The 16387-nt window shown below is 39.9% G+C and overlaps 1 protein-coding gene and 1 long non-coding RNA gene across 3 annotated transcripts in view; one reads left to right on the top strand and one right to left on the bottom strand.

The window, feature by feature from the left end:
• Positions 1-16387, bottom strand: part of DNAH7 (dynein axonemal heavy chain 7) — a 172677-nt gene that overhangs the window by 99166 nt on the left and 57124 nt on the right. The window lies entirely within an intron of this gene.
• On the top strand, positions 245-15371 carry LOC116552014. The gene is made up of 3 exons (XR_004269160.1): positions 245-389; positions 9994-10000; positions 15360-15371. It is a non-coding gene; the product is annotated as an uncharacterized LOC116552014 (long non-coding RNA).

Here is a 16387-nt window from a genome sequence, read left to right as displayed (position 1 = left end):
CAGACAAGCAAATGCTGAGAGATTCTGTCACCATCAGGCCTGCCTTATAAAAACTCCTGAGGGAAGCACTAAACATGGAAAGGTACAACTGGTAACCAACCACTGCCAAAACATACAGATTGTAAAGACCATTAATGCTATGAAGAAAAGGATCAACTAATGGGCAAAATAATCAGCTAGCATCATAATGAAAGGATCAAATTCACACATAACAATATTAACTTTAAATGTAAACAGGCTAAATACCCCAATTAAAAGACACAGACTAGCAAGTTGGATAAAGAGTCAAGACCATTGGTGTGCTGTATTCAGGAGACCCGTCTCACATGGAAAGACATATATAGGCTCAAAATAAAGGAATGGAGGAATGTTTACCAAGCAAATGGAAAGTGAAAAACGAGCAGGACTTGCATTCCTAATCTCTGAAAAAACAGACTTTAAACCAACAAAGATCAAAAGTGACAAAGAAGGGCATTACATCATGGTAAAGAAATCAATGCAACAACAAGAGCTAATAATCCTAAATATATAGGCACCCAATACAGGAGCACCCAGATTCATAAAGCAAGTTCTTAGAGATCTACAAAGAGACTTCAACTCCCACACAATAATAGTGGGAGACTTTAACAATACTGTCAATATTAGACACATAAATGAGGCAGAAAATTAATAAGGATATCCAGGATCTGAACTCAGCTCTGGACCAAGCAGACCTAACAGATATCTAAAGAACCCTCCACCCCAAATCATCAGAATATACAGTCTTGTCGGCACCACATCACACTTAATCTAAAACTGACCACATAATTAGAAGTAAAACACTCCTCAACAAATGCAAAAAAAAATGGAAATCATAACAATCTCACAGAACACAGTGCAATCAAATTATAACTCAGGATTAAGAAACACACTCAAAACTGCAAAACCACATGGAAACTGAACAACCTGTTCCTCAATGACTACTGGGTAAATCATGAAATTAAGACAGGAATAAAGATGTTATTTGAAACCAATGAGAACAAAGGCACAATGTACCAGAATCTCTGGGATACATTTAAAACAGTGTGTAGAGGAAAATTTATAGCACTAAATGCCCACAAAAGAAAGCAGGAAAGATCTAAAACTGACAACCTAATATCACAATTTAAAAAACTAGAGAAGCTAGAGCAAAGGAATTCAAAAGCTAGCAGAAGACAAGAAATAACTAAGATCAGAGCAAAACCTAAGGAGACAGAGACACAGAAAACCCTTCAAAAAAATCAATTAATCCCAGAGCTGGTTTTTTTTTGGAAAGGATAAACAAAATAGACACACCACTAGCCAGATTAATAAAGAAGAGTCAAAGAGAAGCAATAAAAAATGATAGTTGGGATATCACCACCAATCCCACAGAAACACAAACTAACATTGGAGAAAACTATATATACCTCTACGTGAATTAACTAGAAAATCCAGAAGAAATGAATAAATTCCTGGACACACACACCCTCCCAAGACAAAACTAGGAAGAAGTCAAAACTGAACAGACCAATAACAATTTCTGAAATTAAGGCAGTAAATAGCATAACAACCCAAAAAAGACCAAGACCAGACAGAAACACAGCCAAATTCTACCAGAGGTACAAAGAGGAGCTTCAGTCCTCCTGAAACTATTCCAAACAATAGAAAAAGAGGGAATGTTCCCTAACTCATTTTCTAAAAATATATTTTATTGAACTTCATATTGTGGGGTACATGTGCAGAACATGCAGGTTTGTTGCACAGGTACACGGCAATGTGGTTTGCTGCCTCCATCCCTGTCACCTATATCTGGCATTTCTCCCCATGTTATCCCTCCGGAACTCCCTACTCCTCACTGTCCATCCCCTAGTCCCCCTCCAACAGACCACAGTGTGTGATGCTCCCCTCCCTGCATCCACGTGTTCTTATTGTTCAACACCTGCCTGTAAGTGAGAACATGTCGTGTTTGATTTTCTGTTATTGCGTCCGTTTGCTAAGAATGACGGTTTCCAGATTCATCCATGTCACTACAAAGGACATGAACTCATCATTTTTTATGGCTGCATAGTATTCCATGGTATATATGTGCCACATTTTCCTTGTCAAGTCTATCATCCATGGGCATTTGGGTTGGATCCAGGTCTTTGCTATTGTAAATAGTGCCATAATGAACATACCTGGAGTGTGTATTTATAATAGAATGATTTATAGTCCATTGGATATATATCCAGTAATGGGATTGCTGGGTCAAATAGAATTTCTATTTCTAGGTCCTTGAGGAATCACCTCAAGGACAAATTGGTTGAACTAATTTACACTCCCACCGACAGTGTAAAAGTGTTTGTTTTTTTTTTTTTTTTTTTTTTTGAGATGGAGTTTCACTCTCGTTACCCAGGCTGGAGTGCAATGGCACAATCTCGGCTCATAGCAACCTCCGCCTCCTGGGTTCAGGCAATTCTCCTGCCTCAGCCTCCTGAGTAGCTGGGATTATAGGCATGCACCACCATGCCCAGCTAATTTTTTGTATTTTTAGTAAAGACAGGGTTTCACCATGTTGACCAGGATGGTCTCGATCTCTTGACCTCATGATCCACCCACCTCGGCCTCCCAAAGTGCTGGGATTACAGGCGTGAGCCACCACGCCCAGCCCAAAAGTGTACTTATTTCTCCACATCCTCTTCAGCATCTGTTGTGTCTAGATTTTTTAATAATCGCCATTCTAACTGGCACGAGATGGTATCTCAAGGTGGTTTTGATTCACATTTCTCTAATGACCAGTGATGATGAGCATTTCTTAATATGTTTGTTCGCCTCACATATGTCTACTTTTAAAAAGTGTCTGTTCATATCATTCACCCACTTTTGAATGGGTTTGTTTTCCTCTTGTAAATCTGTTTTAGTTCTTTGTAGATTCTGGATATTAACCCTTTGTCAGATGGGTAGATTGCAAACATTTTTTCCCATTCTATTGTTGCCAGTTCACTCTAATGATAGTTACTTTTGCTGTGCAGAAGCTCTGGAGTTTAATTAGATCCCGTTTGTCTATTTTGGCTTTTGTTGTCAATGCTTTTGGTGTTTTAGTCATGAGGTCCTTACCTATGCCTATGTCCTGAATGGTTTTGCCTAGGTTTTCTTCTAGGATTTTTATGGTGTTAGGTCTTATGTTTAAGTCTTTAATCTATCTGGAGTTAATTTTAGTGTAAGGTATCAGGAAGGGGTCCAGTTTCTGCTTTCTGCAAACTGCTAGCCAGTTTTCCCAACACCATTTATTAAACAGGGAATCTTTCCACATTGCTCTTGTCAGGTTTGTCAAAGAGCAGATGGTTGTGGATGTGTGGTGTTGCCTCCAAGGCCTCTGTTCTGTTCCATTGGTCTATATCTCTGTTTTGGTACCAGTACCATGCTGCTTTGATTACTGTAGCCTTGTAGCATAGTTCAAAGTCAGGTAGCCTGATGCCTCCAGGTTTGTTCTTTTTACTTAGAATTGACCTGGCTATGCAGGCTCTCTTTTGGTTCCATAAGAAGTTTAAGATGGTCTTTTCCAGTTCTGTAAAGAGGGTCATAGGTAGCTTGATGGGGATAGCGTTGGATCTATACATTAGTTCAGGCAGTATGGCCATTTTCACAATATTGTTTCTTCCTAACCATGAGCATGAATTGTTTGTTCATCTGTTTGTGTCCTCTATTTCCTTGAGCAGTGGTTTGCAGTTCTCCTTGAAGAGGTCCTTTACATCCTTTGTTAGTTGTATTCCTAGGTATTTTATTCTCTTTGTAGCAATTGTGAATGGGAGTTTGCTCATGAGTTGGCTCTCTTTAAGTCTGTTATTGGTGTATAGGAATGCTTCTGGTTTCTGCACATTGATTTTGTATCCTGAGACTTTGCTCAAGTTGCTTATCAGTTTCAGGAGATTCGGGGCCAAGATGATAGGGTCTTCCAAATATACAATCATGTCATCTGCAAATAGAGACGATTTGACTTCCTCCTTTCCTAACTGAATACCCTTTATTTCTTTTTCTTGCCTGATTGCTCTGGCTAGAACTTCCAATACTATATTGAATAGGAGTGGTGAGAGAGGGCATCCTTGTCTAGTGCCAGATTTCAAAGGGAATGCTTCCAGTTTTTGCCCATTCAGTATGATATTGGCTGTGGGTTTGTTGTAAATAGCTTTTATTATTTTGAGATACACTCTGTTGACACCTAGTTTATTGAGAGTTTTTAGCATAAAGGGCTGTTGAATTCTGTCAAAGACCTTCTCTGCATCTATTGAGATAATCATGTGGTTTTTTTCTTTGGTTCTGTTTGTGTGATGGATTACATTTATAGACTTGCATATGTTCAACCAGCCTTACTTCCCTGGGATGAAACCTGCTTGATTGTGATGGATAAGCTTTTTGATGTGCTGTTGCAATCTGTTTGCCAGTATTTTATTGAAGGTTTTTGTATCAATGTTCATCGTGCATATTGGCCTGAAGTTTTATTTTCTTGTTGAGTCTCTGCCGGGTTTTGGTATCAGGATGATGTTGGTCTTATAAAATGATTTGGGAAGCATTCCCTCTTTTTGGATTATTTGGAATAATTTCAGAAGGAGTGGTACCACCTTCTCTTTGTATGTCTTGTCGAATTTGGCTGTAAACCCATCTGGACGTGGGCTTTTTTTTGGTTGGTAGGCTATTAATTGCTGCCTCAACTTCAGCCCTTGTTATTGGTCTATTCGGGGCTTTGACTTCTTCCTGGTTTAGGCTTGGAAGCGTGCAAGTGTCTAGGAATTTATCCATTTCTTCCAGTTTTACTGGTGTATGTGCATAGAGTTGTTTGTAGTAATCTCTGATGGTAGTTTGTATTTCCGTGGAATCTGTGGTGATATCCCATTTATCATTTTTTATTGCATCTATTTGATTCTTCTCTCTTTTTTTTATTAATCTGGTTAGTGGTCTATCTATTTTGTTAATATTTTCAAAAAATTAGCTCCAGGATTTACTGATTTTTTGAAGGGTTTTTTGTGTCTCTATCTCCTTCAGTTCTACTCTGATCTTAGTTATTTCTTATCTTCTGCTAGCTTTTGAGTTTTTTTTTATCTTGGTCTTCCCCCCACAGGCCTGGACTTTCCTGGGTCCAGCTGTGCTTGCTATGAAACTCTCAATCCAGAGCATTTCAGATTGCTGGTCTTTGTTGGGGTGGGACCTGCTGAGCCACATCACCTGGCTCCCTGTTTCAGCCCCCTTTTTTTCAGTTGAATGGGTGACTCTGTCTCCCAGGTATTCCATGCACCAGTTGAAATGGCCACACAAATTTGCGTGAATTTTTGTGCAGAGACCCACTGTGCCAGTTGAAACAGCCATGCTGGAGTCTTGTCGTACTTTTCTGCTCAGGAATCTCCTGGTCTGTGGGCAGTAAAAACTTGTCTGGAAATGCAGTGATCACTCACCCTCTGCGTTCTCACTGGGAACTGCCCTCCAGAGCTGTTCATATTCAGCCATCTTGGAGCTCCTAACTCATTTTATGAGGCCAGCATTACCCTGATACCAAAACCTGGCAGAGGCACGACTGAAAAAGAAAATTTCAGGCCAATATCCCTGATGAACACTGATGCAAAAACCCTTAATTAAATACTGCTAAACCAAATCCAGGAGCATATGAAAAAGTTTACCCACAACGATCAAGTCAGCTTCATCCCTGGGATGCAAGGCTGGTTCAACATACACAGATCAATAAATGAAATCCATCATATAAACAGAACCAAAGACAAAAACCACATGATTGTCTCTATGGACGCAGAGAAAGCCTTTGACAAAATTTGACAGCTCTTCATGCTAAAAACTCTCAAGAAACTAGGTATTGATATAAAATATCTCAAAATAATAAGAGCTATTTATAACAAACCCACAGCCAATATCATACTGAATGGGCAAAAGATGGAAGCATTCCTTTTGAAAACTGGCAGAGGACAAGGATGCCCTCTCTCACAATTCATATTCAACACAGTATTGGAAGTTCCGGCCAGGGCAATCAGGAAGATAAAGAAATAAATGGTATTCAGTTAGGAAAAGAAGAAGTCAAATTGTCTGTTTGCAGATGGCATGATAGTATATTTAAACACCCCATCGTCTTAGCCTAAAATCTCCTTAAGCTGACAAGCAACTTCAGCAAAGTCTCCAGATAGAAAATCAAAATGCAAAAATCACAAGCATTCGCATACACCAATAACAAACAGAGAGACAAATCATAAGTAAACTCCCATTCACAACTGCTACAAAGAATAAAATACCTAGGAATACAACTAACAAGGGATATGAAGACCTCTTCAAGGAGAACTACAAACCACTGCTCAGGGAAATAAGAGAGGACACAAACATGTGGAAAAACATTCCATGCTCATGGATAGGAAGGATCAATATCGTGAAAATGACCACATTGCCCAAAGTAATTTACAGATCCAATGCTAAACCCATCAAGCTACTATTGACTTTCTTCACAGAATTGGAAAAACTACTTTAAATTTCATATGGAACCAAAAAAAAAGCCTGCATAGCCAAGACAATCCTAAGCAAAAAGAACAAAGCTGGAGGCATCATGCTACCCGACTTCAAACTACACTACAAGGCTACAGTAATCACAACAGCATGATACTCATACCAAAACAGATATATAGACCAATGGAACAGAACAGAGGCCTCAGAAATAATATCACACATCTATAACCATCTGATCTTTAACAAACCTGACAAAAATAAGCAATGGGGAAAGCATTTCCTATTTAATAAAAGGTGTTGGAAAAACTGGCTAGCCACATGCAGAAAGCTGAAAATGAATCCCTTCTTTACACCTTATACAAAAATTAACTCAAGATGGATTAAAGACTTAAATGTAAGACACAAAACCATAAAAATCCTAGAAGAAAACCAAAGCAGTATCATTCAGTACATTGGCATGGGCAAAGACTTCATAACTAAAATACCAAAACCATTGGCAACAAAAGCCAAAATAGACAAACGGGATCTAATTAAACTAAAGAACTTCTGCACAACAAAAGAAATTACCATCAGAGTGGAAAGGCAACCTATAGAATGGGAGAAAATTTTTGCAATCTACCCATCTGACAAAGGGCTAATATCCAGAATCTACTAAGAACTAAAACAGATATACAAGAAAAAAACAAACAAACCCATTCAAAAGTGGGTAAAGGATATGAACAGACACTTTTCAAAAGACATATATATATGAGGACACAAACATACATAAAAACGCTCATCATCACTGCTCATTAAAAAATGCAAATCAAAACCACATTGAAATACCATCTCATGCCTGTTAGAATGGTGATCATTAAAAAATCTGAAGACAACACATGCTGAAGAGGATATGGAGAAATAGGAACACTTTTACGCTGTTGATAGAAGTGTAAATTAGTTCAACCATTGTGAAAGACGGTGTGGCAAGTCCTGAAGAAATACGATTTGACCCAGCAATCCCATTACTGGGTATATACCCAAAGGATTATAAATCATTCTAATATAAAGACACATGCGATGATGGCCGAATAGGAATAGCTCTGGATTGCAGTTCCCAGCGAAAATGCAGAGAGTGAGTGATCACTGCATTTCCAAATGAATTTTTACTGCCCACAGACTAGGATATTCCCTGGCAGAAAAGTGCCACAAGTCTCCAGCATGCCTGTTTCAGCCAGCGCAACTGGACTCTGCACAAAAACTCACACAAATCCGGGTGCCATTTAAACTGGTGACTGGAACACCTAGAAGAGAGAGTCGCCCATTCAGCTGAAAAAAAGTGGGCTCAAACAGGGAGCCAGATGATCTGGCTTGGCTGGTCCCACCCCACAAAGACCAGCAATGTGAAACACTCTGAATTGAGAGTTTCATAGCAAGCACAGCTGGACCCAGGACTGTCCAGCTCTGTTGGGGAAAGGGCGTCTGCCATAACCGAGGCAGTCTGCCGTTACTGAGGCAGTTCTAACTATACCCCTATAAACAAAACCACAAGGAAGTTCACATAACAACTGGGCAGAGCCCATGGCAGCTGAGCAACACCTCTGCTGGCAGATTGTGACTAGGCTACCTCCTCGCTGGGCAGGGCATCTCTGAAAAAAGGCAGCAGAATGACAGGAACTTATAAATAAAACCCCACATTCCCAGGACAGAGCACATGGGAAAAAACGGTGGTTATGAGTTCCACTGCAGCAGACTTAAACGTACCTGCACAGCAGCTCTGAATGGAACAACAGAACTCACAGCTCAGCACTTGAGCTCCTATAAGGGACAGACTGTTGCCTCAAGCAGCTCCCCAAACCCCATATAACCAAAGAGACACCTTATAAAGGAGAGCTCAGGCTGTTACCTCATGGGTATCCTTCTGGGACAGACAACAGAAGAAGAAACTGGCAGCAACCCTTACTGTTCTGCAGCCCCTGCAGGTGATCCCCAGGCAAGGAGGGTCTGGAGTGGACCTCCAGCAGTCCTACAGCAGGAGGGCCTGACTGTTAGAAGGAAAACTAAAAAACAGAAAGAAATAACTTCATCAGCAACAAAAAGGATGTCAACTCAGAAACCCCATCTGAAAGTCACCAACCACAAAGACCACAGGTAGATAAATCCACAAAGATAGAAGAAACCAGTGCAAAAGGATGGAAATATCCAAAACTAGAACACTTCCCCTTCTCCAAGGAATCACAACTCCTCACCAGCAAGAAAACAAGGCTGGATGAAGAATGAGTCTGATGAATTGACAGAAACAGGCTTCAGAAGGTAGGTAATAACAAACTTCTCTGAGCTAAAAGATCATGTTTTAACCCAATGCAAAGAAACTAAGAACCTTAATAAAAGGTTTGATGAAATGCTAACAAGAATAAACAACTTAGAGAGAAATATAAATGAACTGATGGAGTTGAAAAACACAATACCAGAACTTCACAAAGTATACACAAGTTTCAATAGCTGAATCGACCAAGCAGAAGAAAGCATATCAGAGAATGAAGATAAACTCAGTGAAATAAAATGAGAAAGCAAGATTAGAGGAAAAAAAGAGTAAAAAGAAATGAACAAATCCTCCAAGAAATATGGGATTATGTGAAAAGACCTAATCTACGTTTGATAGGTGTACCTGAATGTGACAGAGACAACGAATCGAATCTGGAAAACATTCTTCAGGATATTATCCAGGAGAACTTCCCCAACCTAGAAAGGCAGGCCAATATTAAAAGTCCAGGAGATACAGAGAACATCACAAGATATTCCTTAAGAAGAGCAACCCGATGGGAAAGGGAAGCCCATCAGACTCAGCAGATCTCTCAGAAGAAACCCTATTAGCCAGAAGAGAGTGGGGGCCAATATTCAACATCCTTAAAGAAAAGAACCTTCAACCCAGAATTTCATATCTAGCCAAACTAAGCTTCATAAATGAAGGAGAAATAAAATCCTTTATGAACAAGAAATTGCTCAGGGATTTCATCACAACCAGGCCTGCTTTACAAGAGCTCCTAAAAGCACTAAACATTGAAAGGAAAAACCAGTACCAGCCACTCCAAAGACCTACCAAATGGTAAACAGCATCAACACAATGAAGAAACTGCATAAACTAATGGGCAAAACAACCAGCTAGCATCAAAATGCAGGATCAAATTCACACATAACAATATTAGCCCTAAATGTAAATGGACTAAATGCCCCAATCAAAAGACACAGACTGGCAAATTGGACTCAAAGTCAAAACTCATTGATGTGCTGTATCCAGGAAAACCATCTCACATGCAACAATACATATAGGCTCAAAATAAAGGGATGGAGGAAGATATACCAAGCAAATGGAGAGCAAAAAAAAGCAGTAGTTGCAATCCTAGTCTCTGATAAAGTAGACTTTAAACCAACAAAGATCAAAAGAGACAAAGAAGAGCATTACATAATGGTAAAAGGATCATTGCAACAAGAAGAGCTAACGAGCCTAAATATATATGTGCCCAAAACAGGAGCACCCAGATACAGAAAACAAGTTCTTAATGACATACAAAGAGACTTAGACTCCCACACAATAATAGTGGGAGACATTAACACTCCACTATCAATATTAGATAGATTGATGAGACAGAAAATTAAAAAGGATATCCAAAACTTGAACTCAGACCTGGACCAAGCAAACCTAATAGACATATACAGAACCCACCACCCCAAACCCACAGAATATACATTCTTCTCAGCACCACATGACACCTACTCTAAAATTGACCACATAATAGGAGTAAATCCCTCCTCAGCAAATGCAAAAGAATGGAAATCCTAACAGTCTCTCAAACCACAGGGCAATCAAATTAGAAGTCAAAATTCAGAAAATGTCTCAGAACCATACAATTTCATGGAAATTGAACAACTGGCTCTTGAATGTAGACTGGATAAACAATGAAATGAAGGCAGAAATAAAGATGCTATTCGAAACTGACAAGAACGAAGACACAACATACCAGAATCACTGGGACATATTTAAAGCAGTGTCTAGAGGAAAATTTACAGCAATAAATGCCTACATGAGAAGCAAGGAAACATCTAAAATCAACACCCTATCATCAAAATTGAAAGAGCTAGAGGAGCAAATGAAATAAACTCAAAAGCTAGAAGACAAGAAATAACTAACATCAGAGAAGAACTGAAGGAGATAGAGACACAAAAAACCCTTCAAAAAAATCAATAAATCCAGGAGCTGGTTTTTTGAAAAGATCAACAAAATAGACCACTAGCCAGATTAATAAAAAAGAAGAGAAAAGAATCAAATAGATGCAATAAAAAATGATAAATGGAATATCAGCACTGATTCCACGGAAATACAAACTACCATCAGAGATTACACAAACAACTCTATGCACATACACCAGTAAAACTGGAAGAAATGGATAAATTCCTAGACACTTGCACGCTCCCAAGCCTAAACCAGGAAGAAGTCAAAGCCCCGAATAGACCAATAACAAGGGCTGAAGTTGAGGCAGCAATTAATAGCCTACCAACCAAAAAAAAGCCCACGTCCAGATGGGTTTACAGCCAAATTCGACAAGACATACAAAGAGGAGGTGGTACCACTCCTTCGGAAACTATTCCAAAAAATCCATAAAGACGGAATGCTTCCCAAATCATTTTATAAGACCAATATCATCCTGATACCAAAACCCGGCAGAGACTCAACAAGAAAATAAAACTTCAGGCCAATATCCAAGATGAACATCAATGCAAAAGTCTTCAATAAAATACTGGCAAACAGATTGCAACAGCACATCAAAAAGCTTATCCATCACAATCAAGCAGGTTTCATCCCAGGGAAGTAAGGCTGGTTGAACATATGCAAGTCTATAAATGTAATCCATCACACAAACAGAACCAAAGAAAAAAACCACATGATTATCTCAATAGATGCAGAGAAGGTCTTTGACAGAATTCAACAGCCCTTTATGCTAAAAACTCTCAATAAACTAGGTGTCAACAGAGTGTATCTCAAAATAATAAAAGCTATTTACAACAAACCCACAGCCAATATCATACTGAATGGGCAAAAACTGGAAGCATTCCCTTTGAAATCTGGCACTAGACAAGGATGCCCTCTCTCACCACTCCTATTCAATATAGTATTGGAAGTTCTAGCCAGAGCAATCAGGCAAGAAAAAGAAATAAAGGGTATTCAGTTAGGAAAGGAGGAAGTCAAATCGTCTCTATTTGCAGATGACATGATTGTATATTTGGAAGACCCTATCATCTTGGCCCCGAATCTCCTGAAACTGATAAGCAACTTGAGCAAAGTCTCAGGATACAAAATCAATGTGCAGAAACCAGAAGCATTCCTATACACCAATAACAGACTTAAAGAGAGCCAACTCATGAGCAAACTCCCATTCACAATTGCTACAAAGAGAATAAAATACCTAGGAATACAACTAACAAAGGATGTAAAGGACCTCTTCAAGGAGAACTGCAAACCACTGCTCAAGGAAATAGAGGACACAAACAGATGAACAAACAATTCATGCTCATGGTTAGGAAGAAACAATATTGTGAAAATGGCCATACTGCCTGAACTAACGTATAGATCCAACGCTATCCCCATCAAGCTACCTATGACCCTCTTCACAGAACTGGAAAAGACCATCTTAAACTTCTTATGGAACCAAAAGAGAGCCTGCATAGCCAGGTCAATTCTAAGTAAAAAGAACAAACCTGGAGGCATCAGGCTACCTGACTTTGAACTATGCTACAAGGCTACAGTAATCAAAGCAGCATGGTACTGGTACCAAAACAGAGATATAGACCAATGGAACAGAACAGAGGCCTTGGAGGCAACACCACACATCCACAACCATCTGCTCTTTGACAAACCTGACAAGAGCAATGTGGAAAGATTCCCTGTTTAATAAATGGTGTTGGGAAAACTGGCTAGCAGTTTGCAGAAAGCAGAAATATTGTGAAAATGGCCATACTGCCTAAAGTAATTTATAGACTCAATGCTATCCCCATCAAGCTACCAATGACCTTCTTCACAGAACTGGGAAAAAAACACCTTAAATTTCATATGTAACCAAAAAAACAGACTACATAGCCAAGACAATCCTAAGCAAAAAGAACAAAGCTAGAGGCATCAGGCTACCTGACTTCAAACTATACTACAAGGTTACAGTAATCAAAACAGCATGGTACTGGTACCAAAACAGAGATATACACCAATGGAAAAGAACAGAGGCTTCAGAAGCAATGCCACACATCTACAGTCATCTGATTTTTGACAAACCTGACAAAAACAAACAATGGGGAAAATATTCCCTGTTTAATAAATTGTGTTGGGAAAACTGGCTAGCCATGTGCAGAAAGCAGAAACTGTACCCCTTCCTGACATCTAACACTAAAATTAACTCCAGGTGGATTAGACTTAAACATAAGACATAACACCATAAAAACCCTAGAAGAAACCTAGACAAAACCATTCAGGACATAGGCATAGGCAAGGACTTCATGACTAAAACACAAAAAGCATTGGCAACAAAAGCCAAAATAGACAAATAGGATCCAATTAAACTCCAGAGCTTCTGGACATGCAAAAGAAACAATCATTAGAATGAACTGGCAACGAACAGAGTGGGGAAAAAAATTTTGCAATCTACCCATCTGACAAAGGACTTATTTCCGAAATCTACAAAGAACTAAAACAGATTTACAAGAAGAAAACAAACCCATTCATAAGTGGGCAAAGGATATGAACAGACACTTTTTCAAAAGAAGGCATATATGAGACTAACAAACATATGAAAAAATGCTCATCATCACTGGTCATTAGAGAAATGCAAATCAAAACTACATTGAGGTGCTATCTCACGCCAGTTAGAATGGCGATCATTAAAACATCTGGAGACAACAGATGCTGGAGAGGATGTGAAGAAATAGGAACACTTTTATATTGTGGGTGGGAGCGTAAATTAGTTCAACCATTGTGGAAGACAGTGTGATGATTCCTCAAGGACCTAGAAATAGAAATTCCATTTGACCCAGCAATCCCATTACTGGGTATATATCCAAAGGATTATAAATTGTTCTATTCTAAGGACACATGCACATGTATGTTAACTGCAACACTGTTTACAATAGCAAAGACTTGGAACCAACCCAAATGCCCATCAATGATAGACTGGACAGGGAAAATATGGCACATATACACCATGGAATACTATGCAGCCATAAAAAATGATGAGTCCGTGTCATTTGTAAGAACATGGATGAATCTGGAAACCATCATTCTCAATAAACACACAGCAACAGAAAATCAAACACCACATGTTCTCATTCATAGGCGGGTGTTGAACAATTAAAACACATGGACACAGGGAGGGGAGCATCACACACTGAGGTCTGTGTGTGATGGGGGGCAGGTAGTGGGGGGTAGGGAGTTGGGGAGGGATAACATGGGGAGAAATGGCAGATATAGGTGACTGGGATGGAGGCAGCAAACCACATTGCCATGTATGTACCTATGCAACAATCCTGCATGTTCTTCCCAGACCTAAAATGCAATACACACACACAAACACATACACACACACATATAAAAAGACACATGCACATGCATGTTTATTGCAGCACTATTCAACAATAGCAAAGACTTGGAACCAACCCAAATACCCATCAATGACAGATTAGATAAAGAAAATGCGACACATATATACCATGGAAAACTATGTAGCCATAAAAAAGGATGAGTTATTGTCCTTTGCAAGGACATGGATTAAGCTGGAAACCATCATTCTCAGCAAAGTAACACAGGAACAGAAAAACCAAACACCACATGTTCTCACTCATAAGTGGGAGTAGAACAACGAGAACATATAGACACAGGGAGGTGGGAGGGGCTAGAGGAGGGTATTAGGAGAAATACCTAACGTAGATAACAGGTTGACGGGTACAGCAAACCACCATGGCACACATACACCTATGCAACAAACCTGCATGTTCTGTACATGTACCCCAGAACTTAAAGTCTAATAGAAAAATGAAAAAAAAAATGAAGTTGAAATGGATTATCCATGTAAATATAAGAGTTAAAACTATTTTTAAAAACCTAGGCCAGTCACAGTGGCTCACATTTGTAATCCCAGCACTTTGGGAGGCCAAGACAGGTGGATCACCTGAGGTCAGGAGTTCAAGACCGGCCTGGCCAACATGGTGAAACCCCATCTGTACTAAAAATACAAATGTTAGCCAGTCATGGTGGTGCACGCTTGTAATTCCAGCTACTTGGGAGGCTAAGGTTGGAGAATCACTTGAATCCAGGAAGTGGTGGTTGCAGTGAGCTGAGATCACGCTACTGCACTCCAGCCTGGTGACAGACCAAGACTCAATCTCAAAAAAAAAAAAAAAAAAAAAAAAAAAAAAAAAAAAAAAAACTATAAGGCTTTCAGGAGAAAATGTAGGAGGAAATCTTTGAGAATCTGTATTAGGAAAAGACTATTACATGACTCCAAAAAGTATGAACAACAAAAGGAAAATTGATCAATTATATTTTAACAAAATTTAAAACCTTTTCTTTTCAAAAGATATTGGCATAACCTGCAACCATTGTTGCATCAGCTTCTGGTGTATTAAGTCTGGTAAGTCTTTGCACCTCCTCTAAGGCACTTGGATTTGTTGGAGGAAGAAAACTGAATGAACAAAAGAGAAGAGAAGATGACAGAAAACTGTCACGTTTACTGCCAAACTGCTCTCAAGGATGGTATAAAGTAGCTGAAGAGAGGAGCCCAGTGCCTGTCTTCTCTATGAAGATGGACCAAAACAGCAACTACATAAACACACATCAAACAGCATCTAGGGGCAAACACTGGAATCCAGCAGAGAAAAAGCAAGGATTCTCTGAGGCATGGAAAGCTCAAGATGGCAATGTAGAGAGGAAAGTGGGGCAGTAGGCCAGTTCAGCCCAGAGCCAGTAGGAATGCTCCATTGCTGGAAAAATCTAAGTGAGAGATTTCCTAGCTGTCCATATTTCCAGTGAAGAAGCCTGCAGTCCTAGATACAGAAAAGCCTGTTGGCTCTGAGGATTCCTGAGCCTAGTATAGGGTGCTTCACGGAACACCCACAACTGCATTGTTCCAGAGAGATAACTCATGCTAAATCCCACTTCTGGAACCCAAGCTGCCATAGCACTGCACCATTTTGAGAGCAGAGCCAATACAGGATTACACCTTGCCCAGGGTACAATAGTATCTGCATCTCGACATTCTGTTTTTGTTTTTGTTTTTGTTTTTGAGATGGAGTTTCACTCTTGTTGTCCAGGCTAGAATGCAATGGCATGATTTTGGCTCACTGAAATCTCTGCCTCCCGAGTTCAAGTAATTCTCCTGCCTCAGCCTCCCAAGTACCTGGAATTACAGGAAATTGCCACCATGCTCAGCCTATTTTTTTGTATTTTTAGTAGAGATGGGGTTTTACCAAGTTGGCCAGGCTGGTCTTGAAATCCTGACCTCAGGTGATCCACCTGCCTCAGCCGCCCCAAGTGCTAGGATTACAGGCGTGAACCACTGTGCCTGGCCTCCACATTCTAAAGACCCCACAACAATCCCCTACATCCACCCACAGAACTACAGTAGCATAGCACTGGCTGAACCCAGTGGTACAGCCACATCACCAGCACCCAAGTTCATGCAGTGTCCACTATCCAGGAAATAGGCAGTCCAGCACATTAAGGAGGCTTCCCCCAAGGTACAGGGAACAAAGTGTGTACCCCAGAGCCTAAGAGCAGTCCACCTGGGACCACTGCCACCAACAATGACATTGCCCCATCATCAGCAAGGCCACTGTGTGTCCCACCTGCAGGTCCAGGGACCAGCCTTCCCACCCTACTGCAGACACTACCAGTGCCCACCTG

The sequence above is a fragment of the Sapajus apella genome, unplaced genomic scaffold, assembly GCF_009761245.1.
Source record: "Sapajus apella isolate SASKATOON/1434 unplaced genomic scaffold, GSC_monkey_1.0 scaffold10, whole genome shotgun sequence".
NCBI classification, from domain to species: Eukaryota; Metazoa; Chordata; class Mammalia; order Primates; family Cebidae; genus Sapajus; species Sapajus apella.
This window is presented reverse-complemented; position numbering and strand designations above follow the sequence as displayed.